This window comes from Hemitrygon akajei, unplaced genomic scaffold, assembly GCF_048418815.1.
Source record: "Hemitrygon akajei unplaced genomic scaffold, sHemAka1.3 Scf000170, whole genome shotgun sequence".
Lineage (NCBI taxonomy): Eukaryota > Metazoa > Chordata > Chondrichthyes > Myliobatiformes > Dasyatidae > Hemitrygon > Hemitrygon akajei.
The window spans coordinates 54216-72896 of NW_027332056.1; positions in this window are offsets into that span (position 1 = coordinate 54216).

Here is an 18681-nt window from a genome sequence, read left to right on the forward strand (position 1 = left end):
TCCAACCTTTCATTCCCTCTGATCCATGAGGCAACCCCTCCGTTTTCTGAACATTAACTCTCACCCGATCCTTCCTCCGCCGTAACAGGGTTAGAGTTCCTCCTGTTGTCAACCAACGACCAGCGGTTCTGTGGTGGCGATAGAGTCACCCGAATGGTGAGATTTGTCCAGGTGCCAGGGACAGGGATAACTCCGATCAGGTCCCTGGCATTCTAAAGGGGGAGGGCGAGCAACCAGACTTGTTGGTAAATATTAGCTCCAATGACAGGTAGAAAATGTCAGCAGGACCTGAAAAGAAATTTTGTGAGTTAGGTGAGGGGTTTGGGAACCGATGTGCTACCGCCGAGGATGAGGTAGTTGGTTTGTAGACAGAGACAGTATGTTGTGAGACTGCTGGCAATGAGAGGCTGCTGATAGGGCAACCTGGCAGTCGACAGGATGAGTTGCAATGGAAAAGACGCACAGAATCTAAAAGGCTGAACACAGGACTGAAGGTATTACACGAGGAATTTTGCAGATGCTGGAAATTCAAACAACACACACAAAATGCTGGTGGAACACAGCAAGCCAGGCAGTATCTATAAGAGATGCACTGTCGACGTTTCGGGCCGAGACCCTTTGTCAAGACTGACTGAAAAGGAGAGATGCTAAGGGGTTTGAAAGTAGTGGGGGGTGGGGGAAATGCAAAATGATATGAGAAGACCGGAGGGGGTGGGATGAAGCTATAAGAGCTGGAAAGGTGATTGGCGAAGGTGATACAGAGCTGGAGAAGGGAAAGGATCATGGGATGGGAGGCCTTGGGAAAAAGAAAGTGGGGAAGCACCAGAGGGTGATGGAGAACACCACAGAGAGAGAGAGAAAAAAAAACAAACAACTAAATAAGTCAGGGATGGGGTAAAAGGGTAAGAGGGGCATTAACGGAAGTTGGAGAAGTCAATGTTCATGCCAACAGGTTGGAGGCTACCCAGCCGGTGTATAAGGTGTTGTTCCTCCAACCAGAGTGTGGATTCATTTTGACAGTAGAGGAGGCCATGGATAGACATATCGGAATGGGAATGGGAAGTGGAATTAAAATGTGTGGCCACTGGGAGATCCTGCTTTCTCTGGCGGACCGAGCGTAGGTGTTCAGCGAAACGGTCTCCCAGTCTGCGTCGGGTCTCACCAATATATAAAAGGCCACATCGGGAGCACCGGATGCAGTATACCACACCAGCCGACTCACAGGTGAAGTGTCGCCTCACCTGGAAGGACTGTCTGGGGCTCTGAATGGTGGTGAGGGAGGAAGTGTAAGGGCAGGTGTAGCAATTGTTCCACTTACAGGGATAAGTGCCAGGAGGGAGATCGGTGGGAAGGGATGGGCGGGGGAGGTGACGAGTGGACCAGGGAGCCGTGTAGGGAGCGATCCCTGCGGAAAGCAGAAAGAGGTGGGGGAGGGAAAGATGTGCTTGGTAGTGGGATCCCGTTGGAGGTGGCGGAAGTTACGGAGAATTATATGTTGGACCTGGAGGCTGGTGGGCTGGTAGGTGAGGACAAGGGGAACCCTATCCCGTGGGGTGGCGGGCGGATGGGGTGAGGGCAGAAGTACGGGAAATGGGAGAGATGCGTTTGAGAGCAGACTTGATGGTGGAATAAGGGAGGTCCCTTTGTTTAAAAAAGGAAGACATCTCCTTCGTCCTGGAATGAAAAGTCTCATCCTGAGAGCAGATGCGGCGGGGACGGAGGAATTGTGAGAAGGGGATAGCAAGCTGGGAAGAGTAATAGTCCAGATAGCTGTGAGAGTCTGTAGGCTTATAGTAGATATCAGTAGATAGGCCGTCTCCAGAGATGGAGACAGAAAGATCAAGAAAGAGGAGGGAGGTGTCGGAAATGGACCAGATAAATTTGAGGGAAGGGTGAAAGTTGGAGGCAAAGTTAATGAAGTCAACGAGCTCAGCATGCGTGCAGGAGGCAGCGCCAATGCAGTCGTCGATGTAGCGAAGGAAAAGAGGGGGACGGATACCCGTATAGACTTGGAACGTGGACTGTCCCACAAAGCCAACATATAGGCAGGCATAACTGGGACCCATGCGGGTGGCCATGGCTACACCCTTGGTTTGGAGGAAGTTGGAGGAACCAAAGGAGAAATTATTGAGAGTAAGAACTAATTCCGCTGGACGGAGGAGAGTGGTGGCAGAGGGGAATTGGTTAGGTCTGGAATCCAAAAAGACACGAAGAGCTCTGAGACCGTCCGGGTGGAGGATGGAGGTATATAGGGACTGGACGTCCATGGTGAAAATAAGGCGGTGGGGTCCAGGGAACTTAAAATCATTGAAAAAATTCAAAGCGTGAGAAGTGTCACGAACATAGGTGGGAAGAGATTGAACAAGGGGGGGAATAAGGCAATGTCTAGGTATGCAGAGATTATTTCGATGGGGCAGGAACAAACTAAGACAATAGGTCTACCTGGACAGGCAGGTTTGTGGATCTTGGGTAGGAGGTAAAAACAGGAAGTGCGGGGTGTGGGAACTATGAGGTTGGTGGCAGTGGATGGCAGATCCCCAGAGCTGATAAGGTTGGTGATGGTATAGGAGACAGTAGCCTGGTGCTCGTTAGTGGGGTCATGATCAAGGGGTAAATAAGAGGAGGTATCAGAGAGTTGTCGCTGTACCTCGGCCAGGTAGAGGTCAGTACGCCAGACAACAGTGGCTCCCCCCTTATCAGAGGGTTTTATAGTGAGGTTGGGATTGGTGTGGAGGGAGCGGAGAGCAGAGCGTTCGGAAGGAGTGAGGTTGCAATTGGAACAGGGTGTGGTGAAGTCGAAACGGTTGATGTCCCTTCGGCAATTAGCAGTAAAGAGATCCAGAGCAGGCAGAAGACCAGAGCGGGGTGTCCATGAAGAGGAGGAGGGTTGAAGACGGGAGAAGGGTTCATCGGTGGGGGTAGGAGAGTCCTTGCCAAAGAAGTAAGCTCGGTGACGGAGCAGGCGGAAGATGAGTTCAGCGTCATGGCGTACACGGAACTCGCTGAGGTGTGGGCGAAGAGGGATAAAGCTGAGGCCCTTACTGAGGACCGTGCGCTCTGCCTCAGAGAGATGAAGGTCGGAGGGCAACGGTAAAGACCCGGCACGGATGAGAGATGGGATCAGAGGCGGGGGGAGGGAGGCTGGTAGTGTCAGTAGAGAGAGAAGGGTTGGAGTGAGAGGAAGATGGAGCCTCTGAGGGCCCAGGAGCTGACGATGGGATCTGAGAGAGAGGGGATTGCAGAGTGGTGGTGGGGGAAGGGGCGAACGGCCTTTAATAAAGCCCGTTTGATTCATAGAGATGATATTAGTTAAAATATTTTCAGGATAAAGTGATCGAAATGGCGGAGATGAACAACATTAAAGATAATCCGGGATTCCATAACGGGGGTAAAAAAAGAGAAAATAAAAACACCCAGATTACAAAGCCCAGAAAAAAAATGTCGATATCTATCGACGCAAGCCCACAGCATCGATGCTGTTATAGCTCCGCCTACGTGGATATAAAAAAGTAATCTCTGTCCCCCTCTACCGGACATAAATCTCATTACAGTCGACATATATGTCAGTATAGTTAACTTGAAAGGATAGTGTTTTTCCTATAAAACAAAACGACCTTCAATTTGAAAGTAACCTTCATAGTATTAGATAAGGGAAGAAAAACACATCCAAAACAATTCTTGAAATATTTGCACAAAAGAAAAACAATCGCCATCATTAAATTATCCAATGTCTTTAAAACACAAGAAAAGCCAAATAATTACTTAAAAGATCATCAATAAAGCATACAGAATAAAACAAAACAATTAATTCATTTAAATGCTGAAAAAGAAAAAAAGAGTTCTCGATAGTACAAACTTAGCTACAGCCTATCAACAGTTCTCCCACTATATCTTCTGAGGTTAAAACCGTCCAAACCAGTCTTTTTCAAAAGTAAAAATGAATTTTAAGCTAAAAACTTTCTGTGACCACCAGATCTTCCAGTGCTATCAATCTTTACACCGCGAGACACTCAAGCCATTATAAATCATTAAAACTTCAGGCTTCAGACTCGTCGTGGGTGAAATATTTGCCCAAAAAGAAATTCGATCACCATCTTAGAATTATCCAATCATTCTTTAAAACGTAAAGAAATCCAAACAATTACTTAACAAAAAAACTTTAAAAAAGCATACAGAACAAAAAAAAGTTGGTTCATTTAAATGCTGCAGAGAAAAAAAACTAGATAGTTCAGAATTATCTAGAGTCTTTCAACAGTTCTCCCGATATATCTTCGAAGGTGAAAACCATCCGAACCAGTCTTTTTCGAAGCTAAGAATGCATTTTAAGGTAAAAACTTTCTATAACCATCAAATCTTCCAATTTCATCGCTTTACGCCACGGACAGTCAAATTATTATAAATTATTCAAACTTCAGATTCGACATCGGACTCGTCAGAGAAAGAGTTAATAAAACGCAATGCTTCGGATGGATCATCAAAAATACGAGCTCCAGAATTTTTAACAAAAAGCCTTAATTTGGCTGTCTATTGTAATAATTGAAAGAGCTTTTTTTGAAAAGCTAATTTCATAGAAGAGACAAATGCAGCACGTTTCTTAACAATTTCACGTGGAAAATCTTGAAAAAAACGAACTTCTGAACCTTGAAATTGAAATAATCTTTGTTTTCTTGCAAGCTTAATAATGCGGTCCTTGTCTCTAAGACGGAGAAAACGCACAACAACATGCCTGCTTTTACCTTCATCCAAAGATTTTAAAGCACCAGTTCTGTGAGCCGATTCAAGCTCCGGGGGTTGCGAACAAACCTCCGGAAAGAAAGACTGAAACATTTTAGCAAAATAATCCAGTGTGTCGGCAGATTTTGACTTCTCTTTATATCCAACAATTCGAATATTATTCCGACGCGTTCGAGCTTCCTAATCCACGATCCGTTGTTGAGCCTTTTCCAAACGAGAAGAAAGGTCAGCCGCATTTCGATTCACTTCTTTAAGATCGAGGCTCAGAGAGTCAATTTCTTCTTCAAATTTCTCTTTTAGTTGAGTTATTTCAGTGCAGATACCGGCGATTCGAGATTCCAATCTCTTGTCCCAAAGGGCTTCTTCCGAGAACTCGTCAGCTTTGTTTAGATTTTCCATTAGAGGGGTCGGGATTTCGTCTGGTGTTCTTCGAAGTAGCCATAATTATTACTATTGTGATGCAAATTTGACATAATACAGTTAAAATTTCGAAGTTTAAATCGGAAAAGGGAGATTAAAGGCGGACAATAAGCAACTGGGTCTTACATGTCCGTAGCGGGAGGCGGAGTCCGGAAGGGCTTTGGATTGAATTATGGAAAGGATGTTTCCCATGGTGGGAGAGTTTAGGATAAGAGGGCATAGCCTCAGGAGAGAGGGGCGCCGTTTCAAAACAGATATGTGGAGAAATTCTTTCAGACAAAGGGTGGTGAATTTGTGGAATTTCTTACCACATGCCGCTGCAGACCCCACGGCGTTGGGTGCATTTAAGGCAGACATTGATAGTTTCTTGATTGGACATGGCATCAAAGGTTCAGGGGAGAAGGCCGGTAGCTTGGGTTGAGGAGGACGGAAAGAAAGGATCAACCATGAGTGAATGGTGGAGCAGACTCGATGGGCCGGATGGCCTAACTCTGCTTCCATGTCTTATGGCTTTATGGAAATGAGGATCGAGCAGGAGACTGAGAGACTTTGTCTAAGTTTTATATTTGGACGGTCGGTGCTGGTACGGGTGGAAACCCACAACGCCGTATTTGTAACCCTTTTTTAGCTAATGTTATGATTAATGATATTCTCTCTGAGACAGGCACTGAGGTGTTTAAATCTCAATATGCAGATGATGGAGGTCTATGGTTTAGAGGCATAAGTTGCAATTATACTGTATATTGGATCCAATTAGCAGCTAATAATTTTGAACAGTCGGCAAATATATGAGAATTTAAGCTTTCAGTCGCTAATGAACAAGTTCTGTGTTTTATAAATGTGATTAATATGCATGCAGTTGATTTGAAATTATATGATCAAACTCTTCAAGACGTGACAGCGGGAAGATTTCCAGGCATGTGGATGGATAATCAGCTGGCATGGAAGCGCCATATCAGAAAATAATAACATTAAATATTCTCAATTGTCTATATGGGTGTTCTGGGGAGCTACATGAATATCGTTGTGGACCATGTTCATTTGTTTCATTGGATGTGTTCTTGATTATGGCTGTGTGACTTGTAGATCAGCGTCATCTTCAATTTTAAAGTGTTCGGAAGTGTTCTGGAGCAATAAGGTCGTCCCCTGTTTCAGCTTTACTGGTTGAAATGAGCCAAGTTTATTTGCAGAGATTGCAAACTGGATTCATTAGACGGGACAAACAAATTATCATCCTGTTGAAGTTGTGTTCGAGGACGGTTGGTAACATCACATGAAGAGTGTTTTCAAGTTTAAGTGGCTGGGATCTTATCGCGCTGGGAAGATGGGATTGTGGGATTACACAATGTTCCCCAATGTCACATTCTCTGAAACCCCATCTTGTTCTGCCTCTGACTAGCTGATTTTAGGTCACACAGTTTAATAAGTCTGAGAATTTTGCAATGTCCGAGAGTCTGTTGGTTCATCGGTATATTTTGGAAAACTATTATGATATATTAACTGTTGCAGAAGAATCAAAAGATAACAACTGAGATGTTCCTCTGGCTATTTCTGTGCCTTAATTACAGGTAACGACAAAGAAACAACTTACTAACCATTATATCAGTACATACAGAAGAATTTTTTGCCATCATTTTAAGCTTACACTGGGTGGAGGAAATTTATCCTTGTAAAGCTCTAATTTATTCACATGCCTTTTCGGTTTTGATGATTCTTAAAGCAGTCTATTCTAGCGGGCGGTCAGATTTACTGTTGGAAACTCATTGGCCCACTTCTTATGAGTTTTATGGGTCATCTTATGGGTCTCACCCTGCACGGAGAGGTTGAGTTACAAAAGCTGATACAATTCCAGCGGTGGATAAAGACCTTCCACCCGGCAAAACAGAAGCTAGGGGGTTGGTGGAATTGAGAATTATTGAGATTGGGATTGTCCTGACGAAGGGTCTCGGCCCGAAACGTCGACAGCACTTCTCCCTATTGATGCTGCCTGGCATGCTGCGTTCCGCCAGCATTTTGTGTGTGTTGCTTATAGTAAGACTGTTGGGATAATGGGCATAAAGTAAACACCACTGCAAAATGCATAATTGAGAGCTTTATGGGGGAACTGGAGTAAAACAAGAAGGGAAATAATTTTATTCAAAAAAAGAAGCAGTGAAGGTTTTATTTTCTAATTACCTGCACCACACTCCAGTCCAGTTAGTGGCGGGAATCCGACTTTAAATTGATCTTTCAAACGCCTTTTAACCAAACCCCGCCCCATTTCGTTACGTTAGCAAATCATTCAAGAGGAAGTCGGAGAGTAGTGTGATTGACATTGGATTAGACAACCAGCATTCGTCAAGATCCCCGCCGTTTTGTGTGCTGTAGGATTGATGGGCCGCAAAAGGAACAGACGGACATATGTACAGACCAATAGCTGGACAGCGTTCCGGTGTATGTCTTTGACTGACCTCTGGCAGGTGTAATGCGGTAGTGAGTCTCCAGGACGGCGCTTTGCCCCTCACAAAACATACACTATCCTAATATCCCGGAACTGCCAGTCGATGCGACAACCTGCCGGGAATAACACCTGGGTGATCAGGGGGTGAATGTGAGGAGCTGGAACCCTCACTGCAACCGCCTTTGGCTTGTGCTCAGGACGCGGCTTTATTAATGAACTGAAGCATCGAAGTGACCGGATATTTCACCGCGCCAATAAGCTGCTCCCTGAATTTCGACTGAGTCACCGCGTAAATAAATGTGTTCGTGCAGCAGCTGAAATCCCTCAGAAAAACTCCGACGTAGTGAAAGATCCATTCGGAATAATTGAAATCATATCCTTTTCCTGCGACCTGATAATATATGACATTTACAACCATTGTCATCCACAGGAGGATGAAGCTGCCGGAGAGGGTGAAGAGTAAAACCACAGACCTCCTCCTGCTCTCCATCTCCGGGTCACTGCCGTTCTCTCCCTTGCTCTGACCCTTCAGCCCCTTACGGACCCGACTGGCCACTAAAATGTGCCTGACTGTCAGAGCGTTGAGCAGCAGTGTCCCAGCGAAAGGGAGGAACGGAGTTAAAACCGTATCCAGCCAGTCATACCCTCTCCATCCAGGGTCAGTGAAATAACTGTCCATGGTTCTACAAAACCACGGTACATTGTCGATGATCACGCTGTGTTCAAACGTGAAGTATCGGGGAACGTTTTTCAGACAGGACAGTACGCCGGTTGTTGTCAGAACCACAGCCGCAGTTTTCCCGGTGCAATATTTTGTTTTCAGCTTCTGGCAACAAATGGCGACAAACCGATCAAAGGTGAAAGTGACGGTGAACCAGACAGAACAGTCTGAGGCTATGTACGCTAGTGATTCACGGACACTGCACACAGGGGTGATGTCCAGAAAATTCCACGGAAAGTAATACCAATTGATTTTAGACAAAATGACCACGGTGACAATTGTCAGTAGATCGGCCGCTGCCATGGCCACCAGGTAGCGAGTGGTGCAGGTAGAGAGGCCGCACTTTCCCCGGGACAGGATCACAATCGCTACTAAATTCACTGGAGAGAGAGAGAGAGAGAGAGAGAGAGAGAGAGAGAGAGAGAGAGAGAGAGAGAGAGAGAGAGAGAGAGAGAGAGAGAGAGTGAGAGCGAGAGGTGGGGTGGGGTGGGGTGGAGAGAGGACAGACACTGGCATTACTGAACACATTCACTAAACACAGGACCGCGCTTCAGCTAAAAATCAGGAGAGCTAGAGCCTGTGAACGGCTGCTAATCTAACATCAGACACGGGTCACTCTGCCTTTGACCTGCCTTCTCCTCTGACGGATATCGGTGCAAAGATCATCAACTTGGAAGCTTGTCGGTTTAATCATAAACAGGTTCCCACCGGTTAACACACGGAAATACCAAACAAGAATCGCTCTGCTCACTCACCAGGAACTCCAATGACGGCAATGAACACGTACAATATTTTCTCCACACTGACATACCTATCTAACATTGCAGACATATTCTCTGCGCAGCAATGTGCCCCCCTGTGCCACAGGCGGTCTATTAGAATGAAATGTTGAAGCACCACATTCCTCGAGTTTATAAATACCATCTAGCGACTCCACAGGGACAGATTTCAACATGTTTTAAAAGAAAACTGCTTAACTTATATAGAAACCTATTACATCAAACAGGTGACATCCCCGCGGTCACAGATTGTGTTTACTTTAGTGAATTAATTTTTAGATCAGTTGTGTGAGTTGTTTTGTCCCAATAACCGTACCAGAACCTTCGAGGTGTCTTCTCAATAACATTTGCTTCCACTGTAAATATCTACTTCAGAGGAATCATTTATCAAATACAGAATATTGAAATAAAGTCTGTGAAATTGTATTGAATTGCCTATTGTTGCCATTCTCCTCAATGGTATCAACTCTTGATGTAGTTGGTGTTTTGCAGACTCTACCAAGAGGGCCCTTTGTAAGATGCTTGTGTGTGGCGACATGAATGAACACTTTCAAATACATGAAGCCCACCAACTTCTTCAGCGAATTAGTCACTGTGTGTGTGTGTGTGTGTGTGTGTGTGTGTGTGTGTGTGTGTGTGTGTGTGTGTGTGCTTTCAAGCGCTTTCAAATCTTGTGCATCCCCAAATCTGTACGTACCACCAAAACGCTGCAACCCCCACATTCAAATTAGATTCTACAAGTAAGAGTAATGTCAAACCCTTCAAAAAATGGCTGCCTGACCCATAAAATATCAACAAAGGTCAAAATTCAAATCGCATTTATTGTTAATGATTGTACCAATGAAAGAAACCTTGAGATTCGTCACGGCTCCAAATCAGCAGGCACCCCCACACGCACATTGGATTATCCCAGATCTTCACGCACCCCAAATTCAGTGTGCACATCATATTCGCGGACATACTCCTGAATGTGGAGATCCTCAAATCTGTGGCACCCCTAAATTAACAGACACCCCAAAACGCCGACACCAAATCTGACACACCCCAAATTGGTGCACATCTCCAAGTCCTCCGGCAAAACCAAATGTGTGTGCAGCCTTCAATTTGCCAAAACCTGCAAATCTGCGCAATCTCGAGATTCGTGTACACTCCCATACTCGCCGACACACCACTAAATCAGTACACTTCAAAAAATCCGTGTTTATCTCCAAATCCACAGACACTGCCCAATCGGCTGGCATCACCAAATTAGGCTGTACCCCCAAATACTCCTAAACTTCACCAAATCTGCATGTACCGCTGAATTCATTTTCATTGGCATACTCTTAACATCCCCCTACATCAGAGCGCATCCCCAAATCCGTATGGACTGCTAAATCCGTGTGCACCCACAAATCAGTGCATGATCCCAAATCATTGTGAACCCCAATTCCGTGCGCAACCTAAATCCGATGACGCCAAAACATGCCCATCAATATCCCAGAGGAAGAATAATATCAAACAGCTAACAAAATAAATGTTTTTTCCTTAAAACAAATAGGAAGAAAAAAGTTCAAATTCAATGACATCCTAAATCTGTCGACACACCAAAATCTCACACAATCCTGAACTCCGTGTGTAATCCCATATTCTTTGACTCTGCCCTAATCAGTGCACATCACCAAATCCATGCGCAGTCCCTTAAAGTGCAAGACTCAGTTCAAAGTTAGGGACGCCCAAACCCAAGTGCACCCACGAATCTACCAATACACGCAAAACTGTGCACAACTGCAAATCGGTGTGTACACCAAAATACCTACGCACTTGCATGGAACACCTAAAAGGATAAGACGTGAAAGAATAAGACCTATCAAGTGTGACGGTGGGAAAGTATGTATGGAACCAGAGGGATGTTATGGATACATTTTTCCCGATGAGGAAGATAAAGAATGGTAGGGTGAAGGAACCATGGGTGACAAGTAAGGTGGAAAATCTAGTCAGGTGGAAGAAAGCAGCATACATGATGTTTAGGAAACAAAGATCAGATGGGTCTATTAAGTAATATAGGGTAGCAAGAAAAGAGCTTAAGAAGGGTCTGATAAAAGCAAAAAGGGGGCATGAGAATGCCTTGGCGAGTAGGATAAAGGAAAACCCCAAGGCATTCTTCAATTATGCGAAGAACAAAAGCATGACGGGAGTGAAGGTAGGACCGATTAGAGATAAAGGTGGGAAGATGTGCCTGGATGCTTTGAAAGTGAGCGACGTCCTCAGTGAATACTTCTCTTCGGTATTCACTGATGAGAGGGAACTTGATGACGGTGAGGACAATATGAGTGAGGTTGATGTTCTGGAGCATGTTGATATTAAGGGAGGAGAGGTGTTAGAGTTTTCAAAATGCATTAGGACGGATAAGTCCCCGGGGCCTGATGGAATATTCCTCAGACTGCTTCACAAGGCGAGAGAAAAGATTGCTGAGCCTCTGCCTAGGATCTTTACGTCCTCGTTGTCCAGGGGAATGGTACCGGAGGATTGGAGGAGGGCGAATGTTGTCCCCTTCTTCATAAAAGGTAGTAGGAATAGTCCAGGTAATTATAGATCAGTGAGCCTTACGTCTGTGGTGAGAAAGCTGTTGAAAAAGATTCTTAGAGTTAGAATTTATTGGCACTTAGAGAATTGTGGTCTGATCAGGGACAATCAGCATGGCTTTGTGAAGGGCAGATCGTGTCTAAAAAGCCTGATAGAGTTCTTTGAGGAGGTGACCAGGCATCTATATGAAGATAGTGCAGTGGATGTAATCTACATGGATTTTAGTAACGCATTTGACAAGGTAACACTTGGTAGGCTTATTCAGAAAGTCAGGAAGCATGGGATACAGGAAGGTTTGGCCAAGTGGATTCAGAATTGGCTTGCCTGCAGAACGCAGAGGGTCGTGGTGGAGAGAGTACATTCGGATTGAAAGGTTGTGACTAGTGGTGTCCCACAAGGATCGGTTCTGTGACCTCCTGTTTTCGTGATTTTTCTTAAAGACCTGGATGTGGGGGTAAGTTTGCAGACGACACAAAGGTTGGTGGTGTTGTAGATAGTGTAGAGGATTGTCAAAGATTTCAGAGAGACATTGATAGAATGCAGAAGTGGGCTGAGCAGTAGCAGATGGAGTTCAACCCAGAGAAGTGTGAGGTGGTACACTTTGGAAGGACAAACTCCAAGGCAGAGTACAAAGTAAATTACAGGATACTTGGAAGTTTGGAGGAGCAGAGGGATCTGTGGGTACATGTCCACAGATCCCTGAAAATTGCCTCACGGGTAGAAGGTTAGTTAAGAAAGCTTATGGAGTGTTAGCTTTCATAAGTCGAGGGACAGAGTTTAAGAGTCGCAGGGTAATGATGCAGCTCTATAAAACTCTGGTTGGGCCACACTTGGAGTACTGTGTCCAGGTCTGGTCGCCTCACTATAGGAAGGATGTGGAAGCATTGGAAAGGGTACAGAGGAGATTTACCAGGATGCTGCCTGGTTTTGACAGTATGCATTATGATCGGAGATTAAGGGAGCTCGGGCTTTACTCTTTGGAAAGAAGGAGGATGAGAGGAGACATGATAGAGGTATACAAGATATTAAGAGGAATAGATAGAGTGGACAGCCAGCGCCCCTTCCCCAGGGCACCACTGCTCAATACAAGTGGACATGGCTATAAGGTAATGGGTTTAAGGTTCAAGCGGGATATTAGCGGAAGGTTTTGTTTTACTCAGTGTGGTTGGTGCGTGGAATACACTGCCTGAGTCAGTGGTGGAGGCAGATCCACTAGTGAAGTTTAAGAGACTACTAGACAGGTATATGGAAGAATTTAGGTTGGAGGGTTACATGGGAGGCAGGGTTTAGGGTCGGCACACATTGTGGGCCGAAGGGCCTGTACTGTGCTGTATTGTTCTATGTTCTATGTTAATACTCATGGTGAAGGGTGTCTGGAATAAATGCCAGGGGTCGTGGTGGAGGCAGATGCAAAAGAGGCTGTTGGATACCACATGAATGTGTGGAGAGTGCAGCGATGTGGTCTTTGGGGAGGCAGAAGTGACTGGTCCAGTAAGGCCTGAAGTGACAAGTTCAATTGCATCAGAGCAACAGAGTGAGCAGAAGTACCTGTTCCCTTGCTGTTCGATGTTGGTTAGAGCACAGCCGGAGTACTGTGGGTCTCTCTGGTCAGCCGCCTCTGGAAGGATTTACCTGAAAATGTGCAGCAAGGATTCAGGACTTCTTTTTTTAACCGGGACTGGAGGACACGAGTCAGAAGGAGACTGGATAGTCACTGTGTACTGATCCCAAAACTCAACGTGAGCAACACTGATTCTCCCCACCGCCACCACAGCTTCCGGCGGGTACCGCGCTCAAGGCAATTGCGGAACGGACGATCCGCCGGGCCTTCTGGGCGTTGTTGACATATATATATATATATATATATATATATGTCTTCCTCCATAGCTCACTTCCTGCAAAAACACTTTTTCTCAGCCACCACAAATATATCCGGAACGGACTCAACGAGGTGTCGGAGAATCACGCCTTTCCCAGCCGGAGACCACAGACAGCAGCAACGCACTGAACTCCGCCATGCCGATGGAGCGAAGAGGAGGGGCTCGGACTGATTTCCACCCGGCCTATTGTAGCTCAGATCCACCTTTGTCCCATGTTGTCATCGGCTGAAATGCCTGTTGGTCAAATAAAAACACACACTACGATTGGCTAGCATAGAAACACAGAAACATGGAAAGCCTACGGAACAATACAGGCCCCTCGGCGCACAATGCTCTCCGAACATGTCCTTACCATAGAATTTACGTATTGCCCATAGCGGTCAATTTTTCTAAGCTCCATGAACCTATCCAGGAGTCTTTTAAACGACCCTATCGTATCTGCCTCCACCACCGACCCCGGCAGCACATTTCACGCACTCACCACTCTCCACGTAAAAGAAAACATACCCCTGAAATCTCCTGGGTACCTATTTCCAAGCACCTTAAGACTGTGCTGTCTCATGTTAGCTATTTCTGCTGTGGGGAAAAGCCTCTAACTATCCACACGATCAATGCCTGCCATGATCTTATGCACCTCTATCAGGTCACCTGCCATCCTCTGTTGCTCCAAGGAGAAAAGGCCAAGTTCACTCAACCTATTCTCATTAGGCGTGCTCCCCAATCCACACACCATCCTTGTAAATCTCTTCTGCACCCTTTCTATGATTTCCACATCCTCCCTGCAGCGAGGCGACCGGAAGGCCGATGCACCGTATGCATTTGTAACCACGGGTCAACCTGCGCAGCTGCTTTGTGCGTCCTATGGACTCCAAACCGAAGATCCCTCTGATCCTCCGCACTGCCAGGAGCCTGACTATATTCTCCCATCATATTCCGACCGACCAGAATGAAACACCGGACAGTTATCCGGGCTGAGCTCCATCTGCCACTTGCGGCCCAGTTTTCCATCCTATCACTGTCCCGTTATAACCTCTGACAGCCCTCCACATGATCCACAACACCCCAAACATTTGTGTCATCAGCAGATTTACTAACCTATCCCTCCACTTCCTCATCCAGGCCGTCTATAATAATCAGGAAGAGTAGGGGTCCCTGAGGCACACCACTGCTCACCGGCCTTCATGCAGAATATGACCCGTGCACAATCACACATTGCCTTCTGTGGACAAGCAACTCTGGATCCACAAAGCATTGTCCCCTTGGATCCCATCCCTCCTTAATTTCTCAATAAGCCTGGGGTAAATTATCAAATGGGGTACCTTATCAAGTGCCTTGCCTAAATCCATCCACATTACATCCGCTTCTCTACCTTCAACAGTGTGTTTAGTCACATCCAGAAAAAAAGAAGTTCTATCATTCTCATAAGGCATGATCTTGCCTTAACAAAGCCATGCTGTCTATTCCTAATCATACTATGCCTCTCCAAATGTTCATAAGTCCTACCTGTCAGGATCTTTTCCATCAACTTACCAAAGACTGAAGCAAGACTCACTGGTCTATAATTTCCGGGGCTATCTCTACTCCCTTTCTTGAATAAGGGAACAACATACGCAACCGTCCAATCCTCCGGAACCTCTCGCGTCCCCATTGATGAGGCAAAGATCATTGCCAGAGGCTCAGCAATCTCTTCCCTTGCCTCCCAGAGCAGCCTGGGTTCCATCTCCTCCAGTCCCGGTGACTTATCTAAGTTGATGATTTCCAAAATCTCCAACACATGCTCTTTCTATATGCTCAAACTTATCATTCCGCTGCAAGATCTCTTTCCGTAGTGAATACTGAAACAAAGTAATCATTAATTATCTCTGCTATCTCCTCGGGATCCATACACACTTTTCTACTGTCACACTTGATTGGTTCTATTCTCTCACCTCTTATCCTCTTGCTCTTCAGACTCTTGTAGAAAGCTTTTGGGTTTTTCTTAATCCTGTCCGACAATTCGTTCTCATGGCCCCTTCCGGTTTTCCTAATTTCCTTCTTAAACTCCATCCTGCTAACCTTGTAATTTTCTAGATCTGTATCATTACCTGGTTTTTTGAACATTTAGTAAGCTTTTGTTTTCTTCTTGCCTAGATTTACGATCGCCTTTGTTCACCACGTTTCCTATGCCCGACCGTACTTTCCCTGTCTCATTGGAACCTACCTATGCAGAACTCCACGCAAATATCCACTGAACATTTCCCACATTTCTGCCATACATTTCCCTGAGAACGTCTGTTCCAAATTTATGCTTCCAATTTGCTGCCTGATAGCCTCATATTTCACCCTGCTCAAATAAAACACTTTTCTGTCTGTTCCTATGCCTCTCCAATGCTATGGTAAAGGGGATAGACCTGTGATCACTATCTCCAAAATGTTCTCCATCTGAGTTATCTGAGACCTGACCAGGTTCATTTTCCAATATCAGATCAAATATAGCATCTACTCTTGTAGGCATATCTACATATTGTATCCATCAACCTTCTTGAGCACACCTAACAAACTCCACCCCATCTCAACCCCGTGGTCTATGGAATTGCCAGTCAATATTTGGGAAATTCAAGTCAAATCATTTTTATTACCATTTCGAACATAACTGCTGGTATAGTACACAGTAAAAACGAGAGAACATTTTTCAGGTCCATGGTGCTACATTGAACAGTGCAAAAACTACACTGAACTACGTAAAAGCAACACAGAAAAAAAGCTACACTGGACTACAGACCTACCCAGGACTATATAAAGAGCACAAAACAGTGCAGGCATTACAATAAATAATAAACAAGACAATATGCACAGTAGAAGGTAGTGTCAGTCTGGGTATTGAGGAGTCTGATGGCTTGGGGGAAGTATCTGTTACACAGTCTGGTCGTGAGAGCCCGAATGCTTCGAAGCCTTTTACCGGACGGCAGGAGGGAGATGAGTTTGTATGAGGAGTGTGTTGGGTACTTTATAATGCTGTTTGCTTTGCGGATGCAGCCTGCAGTGTAAATGTCTGCAATGGCGGGAAGAGAGACCCAGATGATCTTCTCAGCTGACCCCACTATCCACTGCAGGGTCTTGCGATCCGAGATGGTCCAATTTCCGAACCAGGCAGTGATACAGCTGCTCAGGATGCTCTCAATACAACCCCTGTAGAATGGGATGAGTATGGACGGTGGGAGATGGACTTTCCAGAACCTTCGCAGAAAGTAGAGACGCAACTTCCCATCACGACAACCTTGCTATTATTATTCATTGCCAGAATCTGTCTCACTATCTGCTCCTCGATTCCCTGTTACTATTGTGTGGTCTATAAAAACACCCAGCAGAGTTATTGACCCCTTCCTGTTTCCAACGTCCACACACAGAGACTCAGTAGTCAATCCCTACATTACTTTTTCCTTTTCTGCAGCCGTGACACGGTCTCTAATCAACAGTGCCACGCCACCACCTCTTTTCCCTCTGTTGTGAGGCGACCGCCCCTTCCCCCATCTCTTCAGTTCGGTTCCCACCAAAAGCAATTCTTGTTTAAGCTCTCCCTAACAGCCTTAGCAAACTTCCCCGCCAGGATATTGCTCCCCCTTGGATTCAAGAGCAACCCATCCTTTTATAAAAGGTCATACCTGCCTCAAAAGAGGTCCCACTGATGCAGAAATCTGAATCCCTCCCCCCGCTCCAATCCCTCAGCCACGCATTTATCCTCCATCTCAGTCTATTCCTATAGTCCTTGTCACGAGGCACAGGCTGTAATCGCGATATTACTACCTTTGAGGATCTTCTTCTCAACTTCCTTCCTAACTCCCTGTAGTCTGTTTTCACGACGTCCTTCCTTTTCCTACCTATGTCGTTGGTATCAATGTGAACCACGGCCTCGGGCTGTCTTCCTTCCCATTTCAGCATATCGTAGATCAGAAATATCCAGGACCCTGGCGCCTGGGAGGCAATCTATCATCTGTGTTTCTATCCTGCGTCCACATAATCGCATATCCTGTCTGACCCCTAACTATAGAGTCCCCTATCACTGCTGACATCCTCTTCCTCTCCCTACCCTCTGAGCCACAGGGCCAGTCGCTGTGCCAGAGGTGCAGCCACTGTTGCTTCCCCTACTAGGTCGCTCCCTACGCGACTCCCTTGTCCACTCGTCCCTCCACCCCATCCCTTCCCACCGATCTCCCTCCTGGCACTTATCCTTGTAAGCGGAACAAGTGCTACACCTGTCCTTACACTTCCTCCCTCACCACCATTTAGGGCCCCAGACAGTCCTTCCAGGTGAGGCGACACTTCACTTGTGAGTCGGCTGGTGTGGTTAACTGCGTCCGGTGCTCCCTGTGTGGCCTTTTATATATTGGTGAGACCCGACGTGCACTGGGAGACCGTTTCACTGAACGCCTACGCTCCGTCCGCCAGAGAAAGCAGGATCTCCCAGTGGCCACACATTTTAATTCCACGTCCCACTCCCATTCCGATATGTCTATCCATGGCCTCTCTACTGTCAAAATGAATCCAAACTCAGGTTGGAGGAACACCTTATATACCGGCTGAGTAGCCTCCAACCTGATGGCATGAAAATTGACTTCTCTGACTTCCGTTAATGCCCCTCCTCCCCTTCCTACCCCAACCCTGACATATTTAGTTGTTTATTTTATTTTCTCGCTCTTTCTTCCCATCACCCTGCCTGTTCTCCATCTCCCTCTGGTCCTCCCCCCTACCCCTTTCTTTCTCCCGAGGCTTCCTGTCCCATGATCCTTTCCCTTCTCCAGCTCTGCATCACTTTCGCCAGTCACTTTTCCAGCTCTTGGCTTCACCCCACCCCCTCCGGCCTTCTCCTATCATTTCGCATTTCCCCCTCCCCCCACTACTTTCAAATCCCTTACTATCTCTCCTTTCAGTTAGTCCTGACGAAGGGTCTCGGCCCGAAACGTCGACAGTGCTTCTCCTTGTAGATGCTGCCTGGCCTGCTGTGTTCCACCAGCATTTTGTGTGTGTTGATTGAATTTCCAGCATCTCCGGACTTCCTCGTGTTTGCCCTGTACACCATCTGTCAACCTTTTTGCCCATACCCCTAAAATACCGATTCAGTCCGCCATTTCGTTTGCCCCATTACTAAGTCTCCAGCATCGTTTA